The sequence below is a fragment of the Aphelocoma coerulescens genome, chromosome 4A (genome assembly GCF_041296385.1).
Source record: "Aphelocoma coerulescens isolate FSJ_1873_10779 chromosome 4A, UR_Acoe_1.0, whole genome shotgun sequence".
NCBI classification, from domain to species: Eukaryota; Metazoa; Chordata; class Aves; order Passeriformes; family Corvidae; genus Aphelocoma; species Aphelocoma coerulescens.
The window spans coordinates 13,724,507-13,748,150 of NC_091018.1; the positions used below are offsets into that span (position 1 = coordinate 13,724,507).

Genomic DNA, 23,644 nt, shown 5'->3' on the forward strand with positions numbered 1-23,644 from the left:
TTGTCATCCTCTTTGGTTGAACTGCACATGACTGCACCAGGGAAATCAGCCTTGTCAGGGAGTAAGTGTGCACCTCACTAACTTACAGTATATTCAGACTGACAGGGTTTTCCCAGTTTATTAGGCTCATTTGAAGGGGAAGCTGGATGCATTTTGCTAGCACAGCGTTTTGGACACCTCTGTGATCTTCAGCCACACTGTTAAACCTGAAAGTAAATTCTCATTTAATACAGGGCTTACTTTTCCTTTTCCAAGTAAGTACAGTACAGTACCCAGCTATCTTGGACTCTGAGGCTGCCTTGTCATTTCCCACAGATGTAAGGGTTGCACAGGGTGCCCTTCCCTCAAGCCCCAACAGCAGCTGCTCACTTCTCCTGACCTCCTGTTTCATAAGCGGCTTCCTGAGCGGACCTGCGAGCCACCCACCCAGTTCCCCTGTGGACCTGTGAGCCACCAACCCAGCCAGTTCATCAGGAGAGAAGGTGCTGTGAACTGGGGATGAGATTTAACAGAGCCATGTGTTCAGATGAGTCCCACTAGAAGGCAGCCCTGCCCCAAGAGCTCCCGGCAAGGGGCAAAAGCTGTCACCTCCTCAGGGAAGGCTTTTATGGCATGTAGAAGAACGGGATAGTGGGTCAAATCTGTGCTCTTGAACATTGCTGCTGGACAGATGGTAAAATGTTCTGGTTTGCTTCTTGCATGTAGGGGACAGTGAGATAAATAGCTGCTGCTTTGGAGGGGTGTGGTGGGCAGCGATGGAGGTGAAGGCTCCTTTATCTTTACCCATCTAAAGTCTGCATGACAGCAGCAATAATTTGACCCTAAATTCTGGAGTAAAATTCCCAAAGACTCAAGGTGGGTTATTTTGGGCTGCCTACTTGCTCTGTCTGCAGGGGAGGTTATCTGAATAGATCTGTCCAGACATTTCTAGAGTTTCTGTTTCCCTGGCTATGCCATGCACAGTACTCAGCTTGGCTGTTCACAGCTGACTAAATCCTTTTAAGAATGAGTCACTCCTAAATGAGAGGTGACAATGGATATGCAGACAGCAAGAAGTCAAGAGTGAGATAATGAATATTAGAGAAAGGCTAAACTCAATGGGGAATGAGCAGTATGAACTTGCAGCTCTTATAAATAGCACTGCACTGAAAGGATGGGTTTTATTTAGAAATGTAGTTCCCAGGGAGAACTTAGATTTCCTGACCCATAAATTTGCATCTGTGAACTTGTCCTTCCTTCCCACCTGTTAAAAGAGAGACAGGTTGGCACAGGTTAATATTCACCAGGGACATTCCAGAGACAGCATCCCCCTCCATATTCACTGGAGTCGTGGATTAGTGTCTGATGAAATGATGCTCCTCCCTGTCAGTCAGCCTTGCCGGCCTCTGGAGCAGAGGAAGATGGAGGGGATGCACTCCTTGTCCCAGGCTCTCAGTGGAACATCTCGTGTGGTGAAATCCCCCACTGGCTTATGGCTAAACAGAGCACTCCTGCTATGGGCTCTGGCCACAGTGGCTGCTTTCATTGTGGAGATGACTGTACCTCAGCAGAGACATAAGTCACCCTGGAATTTGTTTTACACATTGGTTTGGGGTGGACATTGGCACAAGGTCATTGCCTAAGGCAGAGATTTGCAAAGAGCTGAGGGGAGTTAATTGTCCAAATCCCATTAAAATGCAATATAATTATAAAATCTCATTAAAATGCCATACAATTATATAGCTTTATTTTATTTTAGTTATTTATATTTTGTGCAATGCACAGGGATTTTTGTGCATGCATGTCTGTTAGAAGCACTCAGCAAGATGAATGTCCTTCCTGGTGATGATAATTAACCATTTACTTTTTTTAATTTAACAGTTCAAAAAGGAATTGTTTGACTATTTAAGAAAGATAGAGTCTAAAAACTTCATTTATCTCTACTACATTAAAAATCTCTGCCATGACTAAAAAGACACATTATTGCTTTTGTCTTAAAATAAACAAATCAGACTTTGAGGCAGCCAGGTCCAAGTAAAATGAGAAAAGGACCTTATGGATGAAATGGTGGCAGAGAAGTGGAAGATTATCTAGTGGAGTTGTCATATTGGCTTCCTGTGGCTTTCACTCATAATTGAATTAAATGTAATTTAGCTGTACATAGATAACACAAGCAGAAGGGTGTCTGAACATTGTCTAGTAGCTATGGGAAAAGCAGTGAAAGAACTGAGAGAGTTTTGCCCATTAATAAATAAAATGGCTTGTGGGGTTGGGTTTTTAAATTTCTTCTCTGTGGAAATCTGAAGCCAGAAGCAGAAGGGTGGTGGGAGGGAAAGAGGTTACTGTGTGTGTGAAAGCCATTGGGACTTCAAATGATAAGTTGGGCTAAAGGTTGTCCTGGGGCATTTTTTGGATCTTTGGTGGAAAATTATTTTCAAATTGGTCCCAGACAGAACTTCATAACACTGTGAAATATCAGCTTTGCAGAACATCTTCCCTTTGGGAGTGATTCATTATGGCAGCTGGGATTTTCTGTTTAAGTTTGTTTGGTTGTTTTTTCTTTTTGGTAGTGGTATTTTTACCTCTACTTTCAAAAGTTTAGGAAAAAATGTGCTGCTGGTAAGAAAGGTGCAGGGAGGAAGTACTGAGCTGATGAAGAGAGGGTTTTCCCCCTTTACAAAAAACAATGATTTGCGGCATGAAGATTTATTAGTTTAGGAAAACACGTGATATTAAAAGGAGATAGCAGAGCTCAATTTCCTCACATGCTCTGATCTCACTGACCTCAAAGTAAATGGCTTTAATTTTCTTTGCTAATAATGGTGCTTTATCTCAGTGAAGATAGAGCTTTGGAGTTACCTGAATCATTGATATTGTCTTAGACTAAATGATGATCTGTGGTTGGATTATCTTCAGATTTTTTTAATTTGATGTTTATCTCAAGTGCATCTAGAGTATATGGAGAGGCTGCTGCTGCTTTGGTTTGTTGTGGGTTTGTTTTTTTTTTAAGGTGAGGTACAGGTAAAGTTCTCCCATTCAGGCCTCCTCTATCTTGTCTCTCAGCTCTCTGTATCATCCTTCCCAGAGAGCAATGAAAGTTGTCAAATCTCATTTTACCTCACTTGTCTTAGTACTGCAGACATCACCTCTCTAGACTGATGGCTGCATTTCCTCCTCTCTGAAGATTTCTCCACTGTCCTTCACCTTCTCCCTCCTGTCAGGCACAAACTGCTCATCTTCCTTTCCCTGATTCCTACCTGTGCACTCTCCTGAAGCTGCTTCCAGCCACCCTGCCCAACACTAGGCAGTAGCTCATCCACTTGGAAGGCAGTGGCATCTGGGAAAGAGTGAGGAGCCATTTCACTCCCATTATCTCACTTGAACTAATGATAAAAGCTGTTTAGTCTGTTGGGGAGTCTTTGACTGCTGACCATTGGACTTTGACTCTCGTGGGGGAAGTTGTTCTTCCAAGATCCCCAGCAGAACTTTATTTTCTTCCTTCTTAATCTGCTTCAAAACTCTGTCTTTCACAACAGCATTTATTAAAGAGTATTCTTTAGCTTCTTTTGACAGGGGGCAGCACTGTTCCCATGTTTGACCCAAATCCTCCTGTTATTTCCTTATGCATCCTTAGCCGTACCCGCATGTTCCTTCATGCTCTCTGGGGAAGGCTTCTTGTCCTCATTTGGTCCTCAGTCCTGGCCTTGGAAGGTGGGTCTTGCAGGCCCCACAGCAATACTGATGATCAGGTTTATTTTAGAGTTGGCTGACAAAGGCAGTGAACTCGTTGGTTACTGAGGACACTCGGCTAAATGCTGGTTCCTTCTGTGCACCAGCAAATCAGCTCTTTTGGAATAGGCACTTGCTGCTGTTGGATCACACTTGCATGTTCTGCACTGTTAATTTCCCCCTGCTACCATCAATCTCTTTAATATTAAGAGACATTAAATATTGAGCCATATTTCAGATCAAGTCTGTAAAATTACTGAGCAAATGTGACCCACAAGGTCAGTCTTTAAATGGTACAAATGGGCAGAAGTGCCCTGCATCCCTTTATAATCATTTGACATTGGGACTGGAGGGACAGTTCATGGGACATCTCACTGAGACAAAAGTGGCCTGAGAAATGGAAGCAGAGAGAACTTCTTACTGGGTGGAACATGCACCCCTAGTGCTGTTCTCCCTCACAGGTCTTGCTGAATCATAAAACAAGGAAACACGGGGCAGGGGAGAAGAGGTGGATCCCCATGAAGGCAAAGCAGGGTTTCTATAAATTTCTGTAAATATTAGTGCCAACTGCTTCTGCTGTGTGTTTCAGTTCCTTCAGGAACTGAAGAGGAACAGCAGCACTGGGAAGAGGACAAAGAGGCTTATGTAGGACCATATTCATCTTTTCACACTCTTTTTTTCCCCTGTTTTGTACCTAAGGAGTTGGACGCGTAACACTTGTGGTGCATTCAGGTGAGTCTGTGGTGTCACTGTGCATAGAAGAGGAGGCTTTGTTTATTTTTACCTGATTGAAGCAGTCTCTCAAGCAAACCAAAAAGCCACCTACTTTTCATTTGTTGTTGTAGAATATTCTTAACACAATCACCAGTAGGCAAGGTTGCAGTTCATCTGCTGCACAAGAGCAACACAATCCCAAGGCTGGCAGCATTCAATCCATCAAATCCATATGTCTTGAGCCAACTGCTGACATAGGTGCTTTCCACCCCTTTCATTGCCCTTTGTAAAGTGTTCTTGAACTTCTTCAGAAACCTGATAGAATAAATATCCTCTGCTCTGTGGCTGGAAGGTCCTTGGAGCTGGGTTGTTTTGACCAGGAGTGAGCCATGAGCATGTGGGTTGATGAATGTGGAATGTGTTTGCATTCTATCTGAACTGGGCAGATACAAAAGGGTAATCTGCATGTATGCTACATACATACTGGGCTACATGTACAATTAGGGTAGTTCAGAGCCCAGACTCATGCAAAAGGGACCTGGGCACTGCACTGGAAAGCAGGAGTATTCTCAGTGTGCCCAGCCTACGGACTTTTTCCTTATAATAAGATTGAGCCAACGTGAACAGTTCCATTGGCCACAGTGGCACTGACAATGCAGGGACATAAATGTCCACCGTGTGAACCCTTACATTTTCTTACCACTTCTTCCTTGCTCATCTTCAAAAGTTTATTATTAGTATTAGGCAGCAACCTATGATAGGTTGTTGAAAGTATGTACTTATGCATCTCCTAATCTAGATTTGCACATTTGTCTTCATGCTTATGTGATTGGGAATTCAAATTTTGGGATATTCTACTTAGCAGCCAGTATTGTATGTAAGTCCTGTTTAATCTCCCTCACATGGTGAAGAGCAAAAGGCCAGAGCTGTGCTGCCGAGTGGCACAGGAAAGGTCCTGTCCTGCTTGGAAGTGATTAGAGGGCCCTGCTGTTGTCAGTTTTTGAAGTGTTGCCAGGTTACTTGACCAGTCAATAATGAATGCTCATTAATCTATTTTCTTCTTCTTGGTGACAGTTGTTTGATAGCCTGATCAATTTATGATTGCCACTTGTGTGATGGCCTCCTGCTGCTTTACTCTGTCCTCTTGTTTTAAGAAAGAGGTGAGCAAAAATCTGAGAGCCTGTGTTTTCCTCAGCTTTGTGGATGAGGTGGAAATGCCAGAATTTTTTTTTTTAATTTGCATCAGTATTCAAGATCAAAATCTCTTACAGTGTCTTCTGTGACAACACTGAAAGTATAAATTTAGAAATCACAGACAGTTCCCTGGAGACTGAAGGCCTAATATGTGAATAATCTCACCTCCTACTTCATAACAATATCATAGGGAAAAAAAGGTGTATTATGCATATCTGCAGCTCTGCTTCCACAGTGTCTAGTCTGGTGTGTGAAGAGTGTGTGTAAATATTTGAAGGGTAGATCTCAAGTCCTCAGTGTGGGAGAGAGACTACACAAATAAGGTGCTATAACTTTGTGCTAGCACTTGGTAAGGTTTTGAATCTGTCCTGTAGCCAGGAGCCAAAGCACACTGGTTCTGGGCTTGCAGCTCGTGCAGTTAATGCAAGGCACAAGTCTCAGCAGAGTTCATCAGTATTGAGGTGTTTCATGTGCTGATAGTCATGCAGTCCACTCAAAAAGCACAAGTTACCTAATCAACTGTATTTAAAATGGCACTCCAGTTCTGCTTTGTCCTCAACAAGCATCTCTGGATTGTAAAACTATTCTGAAAGTGGCAAAATCCAGCTAGATTGCCAATTTTTAAAAATAATTATGGAATTGAAGTGGGTTGCTCCAGACTACAGAGTCTGAGGCTTTGGGAGTAAGGGAAGGAACAACCAGACACTCTGGGTTTGGAGAAGTCTCTGACTAAAGTATGTGACTGTGAGTTCTTTCAGTTTATACTATTATGTCCAGAATCTCTCTCTCTCTCTGTACATGTGTGTATGTATATATATATACATAAATGTATGAACACAATGTATATATATGTGTATCTATAAATGTGTATTTGTGTGTTTGTACAAATTGTACAACAGTCAGAGCACTGTTGAGTGGCAGTTGTATTTCTCCCAGTCTGGGCAGGGTGAGGAAGAGAACAGGGATGCTTTTGTGGGGGCAGCAGAAGGGGTGGTTGTGACCTTGTCACTGCCCAGGGTGTGCCATGAGCTCTGGGTCTATCTGGCATGGAGGGATGCATCCCACTCGGCTGCAGGATGCAGATGTGTCCAGCCCTGGGAAAGGCCTGTTGTTGCCTGCTCTGCGGTGGCCAGGGCATTCCCTTCTCTGGAGCGTTCCCTCTGACATCTCCTGCTAGCACAAACCTCTCCCATGTGTGCTTAAGCTAAAGAGAAAACAAACCCATCCAAATGCCTTTCAGAGTCAGTCCTAATTTTCTGATGCTGCTTGTCCATCTAGTACAGACAGGACTTTGCTCCTGAACATCACTGAGTGTGTTGCTGTGCATAGGAATTTTATAAGAACTATTTGCGTCAGTGTAACAGCATTTCAGAAAGTATCTCCTTCAGATCAATTCAAATGCTGCTGAAATAAATGGATGCACAGGTCAGACAGTGATTCATGGACAATGCTAATCAACTCCATGTCTGCTGAACTGCATATTACTCCAATATTGCTTTCTCAGCGCCACACTCCCACAGGAAAGCTGAAACAGAATGTTGGTCAAACAGGACAGGAATTTTTCCTGTGAAAAGCAGTAGCTGCCAAGGCCTAACTGTTGAGAAAGGTTTTTGTTTTTTGTAGGTGGAAACCTAGTGAGGCACACCTGGGTCTTGTATTTTGGATTCTGACTAACTTGGAATGCTTTTGTGATGGAGAAGTTATCAGCTTTGCACAAGAAATCAATCATCTTGGTTTATGGGAGGAGGAAATAGAGAATTTATCAAGTCTGTGAGATGTAATACAGAGACAGCTGAAGTGCTTTAGATCTGAGTCTTAAGACATCTGTAGATGCTGGAAGACTGAACAACCACTGAGATCAGAAGTCATGCCTGAAGAGCAAATCACTCCTCTAGGGCATTTGTCATCAGCTTACTCCAAAGTGCTTCTTAAATGAGGCCACTTTCCTAATTTCCCATTCTCAGTTGAGCAAACAGGAATGGAGAATGACATGGGGAACAGGCTGACCAAGGTGGAGCCAGGACCTGAAGTCATTCATCCTGAGATGCAGGAGGAAAGTTGTCCTTGGAGTCTCCTTGCCCTTGAGGTTCCCATTCTGGAGCTATGGGAATGGTCCAGTAAAGATGCTGGAGTAGCTGTTGTGTGTACCTGTGTGCTGGCTCTGTTTAGCCCCTTTGCTGCACAGTCCTCCAAAATGGTACCAATACATCAAAGGCTGAATGGTTTTCTGATTCTCTTTCTAGGAGCTCTTTAGAATAGAGTAGAATAGAATTGAATCAAATGTCACCTTGAAGGAGACCTCAGCTGCTTCTTGTGGCTCTCTGTGGTGGCCAGGATCCCTGACTGCCTTGCAGCGTAGGCACGAGTAGTGTTTAACACCCTGTGCTCTTCTGAAGGTATTTCTCCTCATGATCCAACCGTCAGGGGAACTTGCTCTCATTGCACTTTTGTGCGTGGAAGCATGGGACTGAGAAATCATGGAACAAGACAGGAGAGTGGATCTCATGCAAAGTTTGGGTTTGTGCAGGGAGTCCCAGAGCAGGGCACTGAGCCCATTTGCCCAGCCTAACCAAACCATCACTCCACACTGTAAGCCTGCTTGGTTCTGACTTCAAGACTTGATTCATGGCCCTGGCCCCTCTAGTCTGGGATTTAGTGATGTAATTCCCAAAAGTTTTGACTGATGGAAAACCAGAAAGTGATTAGAGGATCTTGCAGTGTGTTAACAAATCACTCACAGATGTGTGTTGATTTATCTGCAATACAAATCACCCTAAATGAAATGGTCTGATTTATCCAACTGACTTGTAGCAGGAGGGACTGATTTAGTGATGCTGAGCCCAGCCATTAATGTACCATGTTCATAAATTGCGGTGGGCATGTGTTAAACTGGGATTTATAAACCCAGACTTTGTGACTTCACCCCATAGCTTTGATGTTGGGCACCTTGAAAGTTCTGTCAGCTGTAAGAAGTATTGCCAGGTAGAGGACACTATTGACAACACCTTAGCAGGGATTTCCTCTCTTAGAGCCTGGGGAGGCTCTGCACTTTTGAATTTGGAAATCAGATCAATAATCTTATGCTTTCCCTTTCTCACTCCCAAGTCAGCAGAAAGAAGAGACGTGGGAGAGCCCTTTCTGATGGGCACATGGGGGAGAAGGGAGGGTGGGGCTTTATGCATCTGTCTGTGGTAATTGCTCGTTCGTTTATTGCCTGCTGCTTTATGTTTAGTGGAGTCCCGGGAGATCAGTGTGGGGAAGAGGGAGACAGGATTTAAAGTGAGAAGGAATTGCTACCGTCCTTCAAGCTGACTTCCTCCTGAATTATTCAAGATGCGGTGTTTTGCCTTGTAATTCTCACACTGAGGGTAATAGCTTTGTAACTGAACCTGGCAACTGTGCAGAGAACCAAGCATCCTCCCCTAGCCTCACCCCAAAAATTTACTTTCAAGTCTGTGCTGCACACAGTAAGTCTTGTGAGGTCTGAAATACAGCTGTGGTGTTGCCCTGAAAAGCTGTGAGCTTTCCATCCTTATAAATTTTTATTTTACAGCGGTACTGGGCTATAGGGAGCCATAATTGGCCAGCTCTGTGATAAAGATGTGTCATTCATGTTTTTCCACCAGGACATGCAGGGTGCGGGAATTTCTTGTATGTAGCAGTTGCTTTTAAATGAAATGACTTATTTCATAATTGTGGGTAGGCATTGCTATGCTTTTAAAATGGAAGATGGCTTTGGCTGCTGGAACAAAAGAGAATCTTAATTAGATTGGGAATTAAAGCAAAGTATCCCCCACCACACTCTTCCCCAATGCTAGGTAATGTCAGATGAAGATTGATTATAATTATAGTGTCATGAGTGTTAAAGCTTTCTAATGCACATAATGATGCTTTAAAAATCACCTTCTGCACACCAAGATTTATCAAGTTATTGCTGTACGTCTAGATTAATCAATCATAAACAGAGCTTCAGGGGGGCTGAGGAAACTCTCTGAACTGAATGTTCTCCTGAGACCAAAAGTGGACAGGTTGACTGAGTTTCTGTGACTTAATGATCCAGTTTGTCCCTTGCCTGTGGTCTGATCCTGGGTGTGTGATGCACAGCAGGAGGAGTGGCTGTACAGCCCCTCACTGGGAGTGAATACAGATGAACTTTCCATTCCTCTCAACAGGAGTGTTCTTGCCAAAAGAATCATGAACTCTTTGCCTGTTTCTTGGACTTGGTGCTTGCTCCTGCACCAGCCAGGTATGGCAGCCCTGCTGTGGAGGAACTTTGCTGGGCTCTCTGAAGCACCAGGTTTTGACAGACTGAGGACTTTTCCCAGGTCTCAGATTAAATGTTCTGCTGCACTGTGATCACCTGAACAGCTTCCAGATTGCAGAGGGCCAGTGCAAACCCAGACAGAAATTTTGTAAATTAAAGGCTGTAGAGGTAAAAAATTGAGATTGTGAGAAAGACTTCTGTGAAGAATAAGCTGTGTCTGTCACTGAACACTGTTGCAATTTCTAGCATTTACTGGGAACATCCAGTGCCACAGAGAAATATTAATTCTCCTTTTTTTTCCCCTCCAATTATCATCATCACTGCAAGTAGCACTGTTTACAGTTCTGCTTTTGTCTTTAGAACTGATAGCTCTCTTGTTTAACAACTGTAGGGAAATCTGGGGCAGTCCCATTTTTACTTAGTGGCACTCAGAGCACTAAATGTTGCAATGACATCCCAGTTTTCCTGAAATCAATAGCAACATTTTTGCTGACATCAGAAGAGGTAATATGTCGATGCTTTCAGGTTTTTCCTGGAAAAGCCAAAATAAGGCTAATCTGATCTCAACGGATGTAATTTAAACTGAATAATAATTATACAGTGGTGCTGAGATCCCCAAGCAGATAAGACCATTGTGTAAAGAAAGGGCTTGCACAAGGCAGTATCAGACTCTGCTCCACAGATGTTATGGTACGGGCCACAAGTCAGGAGATGCTTAATGTGTGTTTAACTTCCGAGCTCATGAATAGCTCCTGTTACTTCAGGGAGAGGACCTGCATGCCTAACCTTCAGGAAGTGCTGAAATTCCCAAACCATGCCTAAATGAAGATCTAATACACAGACAGCCTTTCTTGAATTTTAGGCTTCTCGCCTGGAAGCCCCTTCTGCAAGCAGTGGAGGGCTGATAACTGTGTTTTTGTAGATAGTCCCAGCCAGTTCAGTTAATCTAGCAATGACGATGGCTTCCAAATTCAAAATACAGAAGATCCTTAAACTGCATGGACTGTGCTTCCCTGCTTCTGGGAATTTAAAGAGGGAGAATGCTGTTAAGAGGAGCACTGTGTGTGACTGTAAAATGTAACTACAGCACAATAAACCTTGATCACTTATTAACATATATAGCAAAACCAGAGCAGAATGGAGGATCTGGTAGAGCCTTCCAAAAGTGCCTGAGGCCCTTGGGGTGTGTGGGGCCGTTCTCTACATTGTACCTTGCCAGCTCTCAGGAGCTTGTGTCTGGGGAGGCAGAGGCCAAGCAGTCTGTGGAGAGAAGATAGATGCTTTCTTCCAGAGAGCTTTTTTCATTTTTTTCTTTGATTTCTTCTTGTTTTGTTGCTTAGATCAGTGTTGAGATCAAAGGCATTCCGATGGGATGGATAAACAACTTTTTTTTTCTGTGGGAAAGAAGAAAGAAATCCAGTAAGTTATTCTGCACAACTTTCTACTGTACCAGCCATGTTAATTGAGTTTGCTCCTGTGATTAAACTAAAATAGATGTTGATCATATTTTTGGACAGGCTTTTGGCTTCTGCCCTGTGAAAACTGCCTCCTTCAGGTGAGAATTTGGTCTTTAGGGCAGCATCTCCTAAGCAGTCTCAACTATGACTGGATCAAGATGTTTACCATTGCTCTGTCAGTCCCAAGAGATCCACTTGCTGATTCTCTGGTCATGTCACTGTGCCTCTGAAAAACTCACCAAATGTGAGGTAACCACCATGTGGGTTTTCCTTTGATACTTCCTTGAACCCCCTCTCCGCTGGGAAGCGGATGTGTTGGCTTACCTGGCATCGGGCAGACAGGAACTGAGGCTTAGTTTCTGTGCTCTCCATTTCTTCAGCTCTTTGTCCTTTCACCTCCTTTCATGGTGTGCTGCCAGTAACAGGGGTTGTAAGTGGTGTAGGACAGGGGCAGGTGTCCTCCTTGTCTGTGCCGCATGGTGCTGTGATCCCTCAGAGAGTTCATGGAAACTAATACATTGATTAATTCCTTCTTGGTGTGGTAGTAGTAGGAATGAGCTACAGATGCCTTCAAAGGACCCATTCCATTGCTGACCAGCATGCTTTGAACAGTGAATTCCTTTCAGCTGTGTCTCTCCCCACATGTTTTATCCATTTTCTTCATTTCCTTCTCTCTTTCATTTTCCTTTTATATTTCTACCTCATGAGGCAAGTAAGGAGATCATCACAATCTCCATGCCTGCAAGGAGACAAGGATGAGTTCACTAGTGTTTTGGTCATGATAAACAGCCATTGAGTGGTACTGCCAGGCTTTCAGAGGAGAAGAAATCTCAGGCAGAGATTACCATTTCCTTAATGAGAATGTCTGCATAAACCATCATACAATCCAGCATATAATCCTTCACTTTTTCCTCTGTAACAGTTATTTCACTGCAGGAGAGTGCTTTTGGGTAGTTATTCCAACAGCATTTACAGAGCTTCCTGATGCTTCCCTGTAAATACACTACAGGAAAATCCCAACTGGCAATTCATGCTGGAGAGCAAGCATGGGCCAAGTGTCTGTGATAGAGAGGCATGAATGATGAGGGAGCCTGAATTCAGCAAGATGCTATTTTTCTCCTCTGGGCATTCCTCCTTGCACAGCTTGCTGTATTTGTGGCCTAGTTTTAATGAGAGATTTTTGACAATAGATGTGAATTTTGACATTTTCCTCTATTATGGTTTTTTTGTTCTTTGGGTTTGAGCTGAGCACACACTGGGGTGACAAAGCTCAAGGGTGCCAGATTCAGTTCTACTGACAGTAAGTATCATGTCCTAGAGTCTGCTTTGTAAATCCTGAAGATGGTTAAATGTCTCTTTCCCCCATTATCTCTATTGAAAAGTAGCTTCTGCCTCATCCTTCTGGTCATAGAAACATTATAATTGTCATACATGAAATCCCTATTTGTGCTTGGTCTTTGCATATTAAGTGCTTTAATTAATTTGAGCTTAATATTTTTAAATTGAATGTTAAATTAACCCATCAACCCAGGTACACTAATCAAGTTTTTATGGTCTTCCTGTGTTTACTGTATACTTTTACAAGTGTTTTAAGATGTGTTGGATGTATTTTTTGTTTTACTTGTATCTTGGTTTCAAGGCAGATTTTAAAAACCCCAGTTGCAACAAACAGCCCAGCCCCCATAAGCACCTGACCCTTATCTCAACTAATATCACCCCTCTGACCAGGAGGAGCCATTGGTGGACGGAGATGGTCTGTCAGAGGGAGAGCACCAATCACCTTGAACCAAAGGGGTGGGCTGTGGGCGGACTGTGGGCGGAGCAAAAGCTATAAAAGGGAGCAAAAGAAAGACACGTGCCTCAGTCTACCTTCCTCTCCAGCTTGCTAAGGCAGTGCTGGAGAAACCTACCCCTTTCTAGGGGCTTTTAGAAATAGATTTCTTTTTGACCAGCCTAAACTGCAAGTTTGTTTTTTTTCTCTACCTGAGGTTCAGAGCTGTCTTAAGCCAAAGCTCCTGAATCCCTGCGCTCCTGGGGCATACCTCTTGAGCCATTAGGATCCCAAATTTTTATATTTTGTTAGGGTTTTTTTGCAATTTTTCCAATTTTTCTGTTTTAATAAATTGTTTTAATTTCTACAAAGAGTTGTCTCATTCTTCACAATAATTTCCAGTTCAAATTCACTCATGGCCTTTTTATTCTTCTTTGGTTATTTCTAGTCACTGATCTTGACTAGCTATTTTTCTTCCTTGGTGTTTGCCTTTGAGTTATTTCTGGATTGCAGTGATGACCCTTCTCAGCCTCTGTTTGGTTAAGCTAAAAAAAGCTGGCTACTCTGGTCTCCCTGAGAGGAATGTGCCTTATTCTGATTATCTTACCAGTCTTTGTCAGTCTCTGGCTTTTTTTTACAATACACATGTACTGAAGATCAGTGTGTGTGTGCTGAAGAGGGACCCACACAACACCCTCTGTGTCCTGGCTGGCTCCCCCAGGTTCTGGACTGTTTTAAATGGCTTTGCTCATCACAAGAGTCACATGTGATTTTCAGTAAATACATGGTTTTGTTTTTTAAACCGAAACCCCAACCACCATTCAGTGAATGCAAAAACAAATTCTTGTCTGTGCAGAGTAAGGAATGGTGTGTAATTGTTTGGCAAGTTAAAGGATGGAATTTTTGCTGGGACAGTCCAGGTGCTGAAAGTATTTAAATAGTTTGATTCCCTTGCTCTGTGAGATCAGGACAGTTATTGCCATCAGTCCTTTACACTTGTCTGCTCTCCTTTAACTTTCAGTCTCTGCTTCTTCAGGCAGGATCCTGTTTTGTAGTAACGAATGGAACATTTAAATACAGTAGTTACAGGTTGTGTCTGAACTCTCTGATTATTTGCAAATCACAGCAAAAGCTCCCAAACCCAATACAATAAAGTCCATATCAGAGTACGTTTTGCCAGGCAGCCCAGGTGGTCAGGGTCCCAGTGGTCACCTCAGGGTAACCAGTGTGAGCCTGATGCAGTGAGATCTGAGAAAATCTGTCCCTGATCTGCAAAAATTAGTGAGTGGAGTTATTGTGCCATTTGAAAGTATGGGAGCTTCAGTAGAAAGTAAGAGCTTCAATGTAGTTGCAAACCATAGGTCAAAATTTCAGTCAGGGTAACAGAAGAATTGATGGCACTATTTGACTTTCTGCCAGGTGAAGATTGGGCCTAATATTTGTTTTCCCAAGTAAAAGGGTCCAGTCAATCAAGCAGCCTGCCTGGAGAACAAAGGACCAAAACAGATTTTAATTGCCCAATGGCTATTCTTTCAGCACAGATTGTGTTTATATGCCAGAATAATTTGGGTTTGTGTCTGACACAGGAGATCTGACTTGTGGAGGGACTTCAGTCTGGGCTGTTATTCTTGGAGGACTGGGGAAATGAGGGTGTATCCTCCCTGCCCTTAGAGTCTGCACCTGAAGACACCTTTCAGGTAGGAGTTGTTTCCTATTGGTGGCCAGAATGGTGAATGATGTGCAAACTCTCTTTAAAGTAATGTGAGAGGGGAAGGAAGAGAGAAAGAGAGAAGGGACAGAAAGGTCCTGAAGGGTTTTCTTCAGCCTGGCTTAATTTGGAGGTGACACTTCATATGTCAATTTAAATTAAGCCATTTCAAAGAGCACCCACCCCAGAGCCTCTGATTCACTCTTAGGACAGCAAGTGTGGGGCACACTGGGTGACTGACACAGCTGAGGACAGAGAGGGAGGGAGCAGCAGGAGGAGCTGAGATGAAGGGTTTCATGGCAGGGCTGCTTTGTCCCCTGCCATGTGTGATCACATGTAATTACCAGGCTGTAGTTCACCTCTGTTTTCTTTATCACATGTTTGGGCCTAGTGTTCTGGTGTGTTAGGTCCAGGTACCTCCTTCTTATGTCATGTTTCTTTGCAGCCTTTCTGATCTGAGTAAGGTTTAAATAGGGGTCTTGTCTGGGTGTTGAACAGTTAATGTTCAAGAAAGCTAACACCTGCATCTGCAGCCTTGTCCCCTCCTATGCAACTGAATAGCATTTCATGATGGCAGGGAAATAATTCAGTACAACCAGGCCCTGCTCTGCGGGCGATGAATAAGCTCAAGTGAAGTAGAGGTCATTCATGTTAATCTGAAGCAAATAGGATTGTGGGACTGGGGGAAGAGGGTGAACCCCCTTTTATGTACAAATTCTATAGCTCAGAGGCTTAGGAAACACTTAATAGTAAACATTTGCAAAGAATCCATGCCGTTAACCTTTTCCGAGAGGAGAGACAAATGGTTTTCCTGCTTCATTTTGTGCAGGTCTCGCATTTTGGTACGTATGCAAATTGTGCTGGGTGGCAGTGTCTCATACAAATCAGCCTGAAATGCAGAGGCAGCCATGCAAGCAAAATGGCTTGTCTTTCCCTGCAGCTGCAGTGAGACTTCTAGCACAGGAGAACCAGGCAGAGAGAGAGCCTGATTTGTAAGGAAGCATCAGGAAGAGAGAAGAAAACCAGAAATCCTCCTAAAATGCTGTCCCACTAGCAGAAACCTTCGTATCCATGCTACAGTGCCGCCGTGTGTTTTTGATGATCTGAGGAGCATCCAGCACTGTTTCATTTTTCTTTGGGTTTTGGAGTGTCCTTATCCTGACTTCTCAAGGCAAGGAAATCTGTGATCAACTCATGGCTTGCAGAACCAGGGAGGTAATGTTTGGGAAGAAGAGATGAACAGCGCTTTTTTGAGATTAGGACTGAAATGGGCATGGAAGATAACATAGATGTGAAGCACAAGCAGGTACCTTTGCAGGAATATTGACTGCCTGTTGTAAAGACAGTGTGAGGGCTGGGCATTACATTGTGCTGCTGCTGTTCTCTCTCCCAGCTCCTTTGTGGATCTGTGAATCAGGTTTTTTCACACTGTTTAACAGCATTTACTGATACACCTGCATAGAATCATCCTAGTTATAAATCTAATGCGTCTCCAATCCCTTTGCAATATTTCTTTTATGAGTTGAGTAGGAATCAGGCATTTACAATATCAGGAATAAGTCCCCTGTTCTCTCCCTCTTATACTGTGCTTTTCCATCAAGTGTACCAGGAGCAAGTATCCAGCAGGGTGGACTGAGTTTGACTTTCTGAGTCTGCAGTGTCTCTTGGTTAACATGGCAACAAGACCAAATGTTATTTAATTTTAATGATAGGTGACAGCAAAGCAGAAGAGAAAAGGGAATGGAAGCTGATCAAAGTTCATAAAGACATGCACTTCCTTGGCTTTTTTTTTTTTTCCAGCCAGACCTTTCTGGAGTTCTGGCTCTTTTGACCCCACGGTGCTGGAGTGAGCCAGTGCTGTTGGGCTGTACTGTGGGGGGCTCTGAGCAAGCATGTGCAGAGCACTCCAGCAAGCAGGGAAAAGGGCTGCTTGGCATTACCAGCCTCCCTGTGTAGGTGCAGACACTCCTTGTTTTCAGAGAGGTGAGCTGTGAGAGAACAGTGATGTGGCTGCAGTTTCTCACTGTGCCTTGCTGGATTGGTTCATGCTTGCTCTTTGATCTTTTTTCACACTGAGTAACAGGCAGCATGACTGCAATGTGATGCTCTGGCTGCAGACTGCATTGTCTTGTTGAAAAGTGAATTGCCTCAGAGCCTTCAGTCTATCTCCTGAGATATTTCCTGTTACAACTAGGAAAGCTGGGATTTCCACGTGATTTTGAAGCTCAGAGTTCTGATGTACAGTGAACACAGTGTACAGTGAAATCCTGTCTCTGTGTTCATTCATTGCTGCTTCTGATCCCTTCTTTTCTCTTCCATTATCTCAAATGCTTTTGGAAACTTCATTTTCAATGCACTATATCATCTCACTTGAGTTCCCTTCTGTGGGCATCATGGTTCAGTAGGAAATGCAATACTGGTTTGAAATGTTTGCAGACAAGATAAGGAAAAACACATCTGTGAGTTATTAGGGTCAGGAGTAATGTCTTTTACCTTTGGAGCTTACAGATGTTTTTTGCCTTTTCATCTGCCAAATACTTACACTTTCCAGCATTGTCTGCATCCAGAGGGTGTGTCTTGGCAGGGAATTATGTTGGACGTGCAGGCTGGGTGAAGCTGCCTTGGGCATCTCCTGAGCGCTCTGGCTCTGTGGCTCAGCCCTTCCGTTCACTTGTATCGGTTTTAGCACTTCTTCTCTGGTCACTCATGAACTGATTCTGTAGTGGGAGACTCTGGTATTTTATTTTGTAACTGTTCATCCTCACGTGAACTGCAGGTTTCCATAAGAACCAGGGCTGCCCTCTTCCCTTGGTACCTGAACACCTCTTTTCGCCAGCAGTGACAGCCTGTGCTTGTGACACATCTGCCTCTGCACAATGATGGCAACAGTTGGGTTTTTCCAGTGAGTTCCTGATCAGACCCTTAAAACTTGCTGGAGACTGAGCAAATTAAATCCAGCTTTTTCATTGACCAGACCATTGCTCTCTAAACATGATCTTTAGACAAAACCCCCTTTTTAAATTGTGCCAAAGTTGTCCCATTTGTGAGGTGTTGTGAGTGGAGGTCAAATCTTTGGTTAATGTTTCGTTTCCATGACCTTTTGTAGATTGTGCCCATTCCATTCCTACCGTGTTCCTGGCAAAAAGGGAGGAGAGATACCCTAACACATGTAATGCCCTCATTTCTCCAGCTTCCCTGAGATACAGATATGTGATTGCCACTTGTTTTTGCAGTTTTTGCAAAAGTAGTCTTTAACTCCAGCCATTAAAAGCATATTGGACTAGTGTTGGTTATAATTGCTAAGGTGCAGGAGCTGCTTTCTAGAGGTGCCAAACACCTGGGAACTTCATCTGAAATGGCAAGTGTTTGGTGCTTCTAAAACCAAGTTTACCATGGAAGGGAGCACTAGGAGGAGCCTTTTTCATTTCTCTCCCTCTGCCTTTCAGACATCTATATTCAGTGGTGCTTTCCATGAGCATAGTTGGTGCCATACTGCAATCGCTGGATTTCCAGCCCCATCGTAGGGCTGTTCCACTCTCTCCAAGGTTAGGTGTTTCCTAGCTTGCAGCTTAAACTTATGGGCAACCTATACCTGCTGCCAACATCATCAAGGAAGAAAGGCAAGATGCAAAGGCTGTATTTTAATTAGGCCACAATCTAATTAACTCACCTGTGCACACAGACAGACTGCACACTGTGATTTTCTTGCTCATTCCCACCTCTTTGGGGATTTGTTACCAATCTTTCTCTCTCTGTGGGAAGAACCTGGAAGCCAGGAGTTTTGAGCTCTGTTTCTGGCAGTGCCATTGATTCACTTGTGACTTTGTACAAGTCTCTTTGGGTTTTGCTTCTGGGGCTTTACAAACGTAGGAGAGACAAACACACTTCCTTCACTTTTCAGCATTGATTGTGAGCCCTAATTAACACTTAGAAAGCAAGGAGCTTTAGACTACAGGGTGCTGCAGACGTATATTGCTGTGGGAATACAATTAGTAAATAATAGCACATATGGTACAGGAGTTCCCACACTGCATATTCCAATGGTTTATTTTCATTATTTGTTTACTGCATACAGTCTATATCAATCATATTATATATCTCCTTAATTTTTCATTACTGCTCGAGAAAAACCTGGGTAGGAAATACTAATACTTTCCCTCCTAAAGTACTGACTTAATGGTACAGTGATCCCAGGGAAACTCTTAGAGTGTCCTGCTGTTCTTTGGCTGCCAGTTCTCAGATTCCAGCTCTCCCATCATGGCCCTGGTCACAAGAGAAAGGGACAGGTCTAACCAGATAGTCTGACCTGCCATGCAAAATGGATCACAAAGTTTTAGCCAAAGATTTCTACTTCCAGCTCAATAATTTCTGCTTAGGTTAGAGCAGGTCATTTAGACAGACATCCAGTGGGGATGCAGAAGCTGTAAGTCCCTCATGGCAGAGCCATTCTTTCTGGCCCTCAGCCCATTCTGCAAGATACCTGGCTTTCTGAGTCTTGGGGTTCTCTTTGCAACTGCAACCCTTAGACACTGAGGTTCCAGAGGGCCAGGCAGTCTTTTGAGGAAGAAGCCAGTACATTAATATGTTGGGTGGATATTTTTTGTGTTAATGTCTTGTTATCCAGATAGTGGAAGCATCACTAAGCATCTCTTGGGGTTTCAAGTGTTTCCTTAACTCTTATCCTTACCCTACCAGGGAAACATGTTCATTTTACTTAAACAATTCGTGTAGCATGTTATAGAATGGATCTACCAGATTTATTTCCAGCAGCTGATGAGACCAAAAAGTTTGGGATATTGGAGAAGGCACAGAATTTTACCCCTGCTAGGAAGGGAACAGGAGCCAAGGGTACCCATGTGCTCTGGATCTGGAGAGCTCCACACCCCACTAAGTGGCTTTGGAAAGGTTAATGAAGGGAGAAGGTGCCAGCAGATGGCACTCATGAATACACAACATTGTCTCAGGGTTTTGAAGGGCCCCGAACACTTCTGGCATGTGTAGCAAAAAGTGCAGAATAGGGCAACGTTCACCTGCTGAACTCAGACACTATAGGGCAGGTGGCCAGTGCTGCAGTAAGCAGAGAGCCTTGGGTTGGTGAGACCCTGTTTCCATTCAGAGCAGCTCATCTTTCCAGGCCTGGTGGGTACAAGGGCACAGGAGGGATGTAGTGATGCAGCCCTGCTAGTTCAGTGATGACTGGTGTCACCACCAAACTTTGGGTTTTTTTGACAACAGGATGGCCTACATGGCACCAGGTATGCTGGCATCAGACGGTGTGGCATGCTCCTGCCCAGTGCCCCTCTCCTGTGACACAGTCCAACTGCTGTCTGGTGCAAGAAGTGGCCAGAATTGGGGCTTTATGCTGCTGGCATTTGTTCCTGGTGGGGTGAGCAGTGACATTCAGCTTTCATTAGAAGACAAAAATGGCACACCAGGACATCTGAGGGCACATTTTCAACAGTCAGTGAAGGCAAAGTACAGGCTCTATTTCTGAGCCAGATGAGCAGTCTGTTCCTGGTCCATGGGACTTGTCAGCCCAGCAAAGATTAGTGAGGCGAAAGCAAAGGCTGTAAAGCTCCTCCCGTCCAGCACTGGTGAGAGAAGGTGATAAGGGATTCATTGTGCAACCAGGAGATAATTGGCAGCAGTAGTATGAAGCAATGCCAGTCTTTTTGCCATAGAAATTGTCCAGACATTTTGTTCACAGCTGTGATTCACCTTGCTGTGCAGTCAGTCTGTTCTGGACCATGCAGTGTTTCAAAAAGAACATGGCTGCCACATGAAATCTCGTGGGGTTGCCCAAGACTGTGTGCAGGACTGAGTGTGAGAATCCATTTTGCTGGTTCAGGGCTTGGGAAAGGCAGGTGGTGAAGGGACAGGACCTCCAAAGGGTGAGTCAGCCTCCTCTTCCCTCACTGCAGACACCAGTAAGTGTAGCTAAGGCTGTACAGTCACTTATCTCCTTGGAGGAGGAGGAGCTGGGTTTCATGTGCCACAGCCTGAGCTGACAGATCAGATCTCTTCGGGAGGTGGAGCCCATGTCTCCTGTGATGACAAGCTTGAAGGAGCAGGGGTGGGTCTCTGTGGTGATGTCTGTGTGGAAAAATGAACAGAGAGATTTTTGGCTTAGCCAAAATGTAGAGTGCCTGTCTTACCTTCTTCTGTGGCTTGATGTGTCTGCCCAGTGCACAGGGAGAGTTGGATGAGGCTGTATGCTGGTAGCCCTTACTGTAGCTTGACCTGCAGGTGTCAGCTCCAAGGAGACACTGTGGTCAGTGTGACTGGTCTTGGCTAAGGTGGTCCCTTGGGAGCTTCAGTCCAAGTCAACGGGAGCTGAAATGTTGGTGATGGGTAAGCCCATCCTGCTCAGCAACATATGTGTCTACCAGCCAGCTTTGAGTCTGTGGCCATGTGTCACTTTGTCTTGTAAAGAGTGAGTGTGCCCTGGAGTTGCCCAGCCGTGTGTTACTCCTGGAGCTCTGCCCAAGGGAGCTGCTCTCTCCAGAAATCAGTGCTTACCTGCAACTGCAGGGCTGTGCGCAGCCCTCTGAGATGTAGCAAAGACAGCATGTGCCAGAGGGATGGTGTTTCTCTTCCTCTGGCGATGAGGAATTTATCTGGCATTTCCTCCCCTGCCTTGTTGAGACTATGAACTTCTGGGATTTCCTCCCCTCACCGTTGCTCCCATGGGGCAAGCACCCCTCTCCTCCTGGAGCAGTGGCTCTCCCCTGGGCTGTGCAAGATAATTGGGCTGTTCCCCTGGTGCAGAACCAACGGCTGTGCAAGGCCACTAACGAGAAGGAGCCAGGGTAGCAACAGGATTAAAAATATGTATGAGCAAACATCTTGTTTCGACTGCAAGGATGCACTGAAGCATAAGAGTCTGGGTCCTGCAGAAAGCCAGAGGCAGAGTAGATTGGCATTCAGACTGGCAGCTGCACAGTAAAACCACACTGGTAGCACAGGAAAGGGAGGGCAGGAGCCCAGGCTTATTTACACCAGTGTAAGCTGGAGTAATGTCATGGAATCACCTACTACATTTGGCTGCATCCTGTTGGCTGGAGTCCAGTGTGGATATGTGGCATCAGGAGAGCATGTGGGATATCACCAAATACAGTACTGGCCTCTGGCTCTCTTCCTCTCTGACAGTGGCCTCCATATGGGATGGGACCTGTCATTGAATAGATTGTTTGTATGGAATCATTACCTGCTCCATACAGTGTTGGGAGGTGGATACTGAGTGTTATGCCCCATCCTGGTGGGCTTCATTGGGCACTGGCAGAAGCTGTGTGACTGCCAGTGGAGGTGTCACAGTGGCACAGAGGTGGAGTGGGTGCTCCAGTGGAACATGCTGCTTTTTCCTTCATGAAAAAATAAAGATATTTCATTTTAATTTTTGTTTTAAGGGTGATTGATCTTGGCTGTAAAACTTCACAAAGTCATTTCAGGTAGTTGGAAGCTGTCAATGCACCCCAGTCATATTCCTCTCATTCAGTGAAGGATTTCTTTGGGAGGAAGGTTTATGACATATCTTTGCATTGAAGAGCTCACACTGGAAGGGAGACTTACCAGCTGACTGCAAAGGCATATCCATGACAAGGAAGGCTGTCTTGATACCTTGGCTGAAGAGATGAAGGCCTGATATGAGATCTCTTACAAGATAAATTAACATGGAGGGAGATGGTTTCTCTGTTTACATGCTGGGTTTACCAGGGATCATAAATGCCTGAGCTTTGTATTTTATGGGTACCAAAAGAAGGAAATATCTCATGGAACATGGAGATTAGCAGAACAGTTGGGTAACCATGCAGGTTTGTAGCCTTTGTGATGCATGAGAGCACCCAGACACTATCACTGGGACAGGGATTCTCTGACCCACATGGGAGCTTACTGGATTCCCAGATATCAGCAGGCCCAGGGTGGAAGGGGAGTCTGACCTGGCACTGCAGAGCAGAACAGGTCCAAAGCTTCAATCAGTCTCTGTCTCCAGTGGCATTGATGCCACGTGTTTATCTTGGAAATCAGACCCTTCACCCCCCTCTCATATATTAGCAATTGCAATAGAAATAATAATTGGATTTAGTCCATTGCATTTAACATTTTAATGTCAGCTGAGGAATTCTTCCTGATCCCAGCTCTTGATTAGGTGACATCTTTGAGCACCAGAGTAATAAGACTGACTGCATTCTCTGAACAACCAGCTTTCACAGTCAGAGGTGAGGGCTGAAATGTACTGTCATGCTTTATACACTTGACTCAAGCTGGCCAAAAGGTCATTCTTATAGTTCTTGAAATATTTTTTCTTACTATGTTTGGTTTTGATCCATATTGGATGGAGAATAAAACTTCCATCGATTTTCCATGAATGGTGTTCTCCCACCCTGTGGATGCATGCTGAAATTGGTGCTTCCTTGAGCTTCTTAAAGAAGCTGTCACTGAAAGTGTTTTGAAAATGTGTCCAATAGGTCTTACCCTCTTCCTATGGACTGTCATGTGGCCAGGGTCTCATGAACATATATTTCCTTAATCTTGGGGTTCAAAATTCTTCTACTGTTCAGGTAAGACTTGTCAAACCTGGGTTGTTTTGTACACTGAAATGCATAATTCAAGAATCATGAGAAGAAAAAACCTACTGTTTTGTCATAAAACTCATGCTGCACTGCTTTCTGGACTCTGAATTATGATAAAAGGATTATTTCTGGGATAGTGGCCTTTTGTTTTCAAATATTTGGTTCCATCTATGCTATGTCAAAGGAGAATGTAGCTGTCCCAATGACATGGAAGATCAGTCTATGGCATGAACTTCTCCTTGGTGTTTGTACCTGCAC

At 44.1% G+C, this 23,644-nt stretch overlaps 1 long non-coding RNA gene across 1 annotated transcript in view; it reads left to right on the forward strand.

Annotated features, from left to right (window-relative positions):
- The window catches only part of LOC138110474 (uncharacterized), a 33,082-nt gene extending 10,026 nt beyond the window's left edge, over positions 1-23,056 (forward strand). Inside the window, exons 2-4 of the long non-coding RNA XR_011150945.1 lie at positions 14,695-14,805; positions 15,646-15,658; positions 15,757-23,056. This is a non-coding gene — a long non-coding RNA (uncharacterized lncRNA). The remainder of the gene's footprint in view (positions 1-14,694; positions 14,806-15,645; positions 15,659-15,756) is intronic.
- Positions 23,057-23,644: the final 588 nt, after the last annotated feature.